We start from the raw sequence: 2,500 nt of genomic DNA on the forward strand, positions 1-2,500 counted from the left end.
TTGGTGTTGTTTTCTTCCCTTCTTCCTTTTGCCCCTAGCTTTACGGAGGAGAGGTGGGATTGTTGTGGATTGGTGTTCGGGAAGGACGAAAAGTAGTGTGAGTTCTGAGGGTGGCCACCCTAGTCCTTCTCGATCGCCATCCCCTGCAGTTCCCCCCTTTTTCCGAAGGCGCAGGGTTTGGGAAGCTTGTTCTCTGTTTGAGCCTCCCCTTGTGAGCCAGTAGCCACGTTTGATATCTCTTGCTTTCCTGTTGTTTTCTTCCCTTCTTGCTTTTGGCCCCTTGGCTTTATGGAGAAAAGGTGGGATTGTTGTGGATTGGTGTTCAGGAAGGACGAAAAGCAGTGCGAGTTCCGAGGGTGGCCACCCTAGTCCTTCTCGATCGCCGTCCCCTGCAGTTCCCCACCTTTTTGCGAAGGCACGGGGGTGGGGAAGCTTGTTCCCTGTTTGAGCCTCCCCCCGTGAGCCGGTGGACGCGTTTGATATCTCTCTTTCTTTCATGTTGTTTTCTTCCCTTCTTTCGGCCCCTAACTTTACGGAGAAAATGTGGGATTGTTGTGGATTGGTGTTCGGGAAGGACGAAAAGCAGTGAGAGTTCCCAGGGTGGCCACCCTAGTCCTTCTCGATCGTCGTCCCCTGCAGTTCCCCCCTTTTTGCGAAGTCACGGTGTTGGGGAAGCTTGTTCTCTGTTTGAAGCCTCCTCCCCTTGTGAGCCGGTAGCCACGGTTGATATATCCCTTTTTCTCTTATTGTTTTCTTCCCTTCTTCCTCGTGGCCCCTAGCTTTACGGAGAAAAGGTGGGATTGTTGTGGATTGGTGTTCCGGAAGGACGAAACGCAGTGCGAGCTCCCAGGGTGGCCACCCTCGTCCTTCTCGATCGTCGTCCCCTTCAATTCCCCCCTTTTGCCGAAGGCACGGGGCTTGGGAGGCTTGTGATTTGTTTGTGCTTTGTTTTCTACCCTGTTCTCTTCCTTTTGGTCCCTAGCTCTACGGAGAAAAGGGGGAATTGTTGTGGGCTGGTGTCGGGGAAGGGCTAAAAGCAGTGCGAGCTCTCGGGGTGGCCACCTTAGTCCTTCTCGATAGCTGTCCCACGCATTTGCCCCCTTTTTACGAGGGCGTGGAGCTGGGGGGAGATTGTCCTCTGTTCGAGCCTCCCCCCGTGAGGGGGTTAGACACCTTTGTTTCTCTTTCTCTCATGCGTTTTTCCTCCTTTTGCCCCTTGGCCTTACATTTGTTGTGGGGGGTGCCCCTATTCAGTTTTGTGGCCGATTTTTCGGTAATACGTGGAAACGACTCTCGGCAACGGATATCTTGGCTCTTGTTACGATGAAGAACGTAGCGAAAAGCGATACTTAGTGTGAATTGTAGAAATCCGTGAATCATCGAGTTTTTGAACGCAATTTGCGCCCGAGGCCTCGGTCGAGGGCACGTCTGTCCGGGCGTCGCATCCCATTCAAACGCGCTCCCTGTAATATGCTAGGGAGTAGCGGAGCTGGTCGTCCGTGCCCCGTGCGGTGCGGTCCGCTGAAATACCTCAAGCGATGTTTCGTGGCGTGCGTCGGCGAGCGGTGATCTTGTCCCCTTGGACCGGCAGTCGGTGTTAGCCGATGCGGGCTTTGTGTGGCATCGCTCGAACTTGCTTTGCTCTCTCTTGTCCTCCCATGGGGTAGGGTGGATTTAGCTCCAACTTTGCGACCTCAGCTCAGGCGAGAACACCCGCTGAGTTTAAGCATATAATTAAGCGGAGGAAAAGAAACTTACAAGGATTCCCCTAGTAGCGGCGAGCGAACCGGGAAGAGCCCAGCATGAAAATCGGGCGGCGGCGCCACCTGAATTGTAGTCTGTAGAAGCGTCCTCAGCGGCGGACCTGGGCCAAGTCCCTTGGAAGGGGGCGCCTGAGAGGGTGACAGCCCCGTCGGCCCGGGACCCTGCCGCATCACGAGGCGTTGTCGGCGAGTCGGGTTGTTTGGGAATGCAACCCTAATTGGGTGGTAAATTCCGTCCAAGGCTAAATACGGGCGAGAGACCGATAGCGAAAAAGTACCGTGAGGGAAAGATGAAAAGGACTTTGAAAAGAGAGTTAAAGAGTGCTTGAAATTGTCGGGAGGGAAGCGGATGGAGGCTATCGATGCGTCTCGGTCGGATGTGGAACGGCTCAGGCTGGTCCGCCGCTCGACTTGAGGTGCAAACCAACACGGGCTGCTACATCGTCACAAGCGCGGGTGGATTACTGCCTGTCGGTTTGCCGCTGCGGTGGTCGAGGAATGAAGCGTGCGCCCTTGTGGCGGGCCGTGTGCACCTGCGCGCTCGTGGTGTTGGTTGGCGGGCTTTCCATTCGACCCGTCTTGAAACACGGACCAAGGAGTCTAACATGTGTGCGAGTCGGCGGGTTTGAAAACCTGCGAGGTGCAAGGAAGCTGACGGGCGAGATCCCCTCTCTGGGGGGGTGCATCGTCGACCGACCTTGAGCTTATGCGAAGGGTTCGAGTGCGAGCACACCTGT

At 55.4% G+C, this 2,500-nt stretch overlaps 1 non-coding gene and 1 pseudogene across 1 annotated transcript; both read left to right on the forward strand.

Moving 5' to 3' along the window:
* Positions 1-1,288: 1,288 nt before the first annotated feature.
* Positions 1,289-1,442, forward strand: LOC149248799 (5.8S ribosomal RNA). Its single transcript, XR_016268033.1, has one exon. It is a non-coding gene; the product is annotated as a 5.8S ribosomal RNA (ribosomal RNA).
* A 247-nt stretch (positions 1,443-1,689) lies between these two features.
* LOC149248800 (25S ribosomal RNA) overlaps positions 1,690-2,500 on the forward strand; it is a 5,503-nt pseudogene continuing 4,692 nt past the window's right edge.

This window comes from Pinus tabuliformis, chromosome 7 (genome assembly GCF_031772625.1).
Source record: "Pinus tabuliformis cultivar Carrire ecotype Pingquan chromosome 7, CPIR1, whole genome shotgun sequence".
NCBI lineage: Eukaryota > Viridiplantae > Streptophyta > Pinopsida > Pinales > Pinaceae > Pinus > Pinus tabuliformis.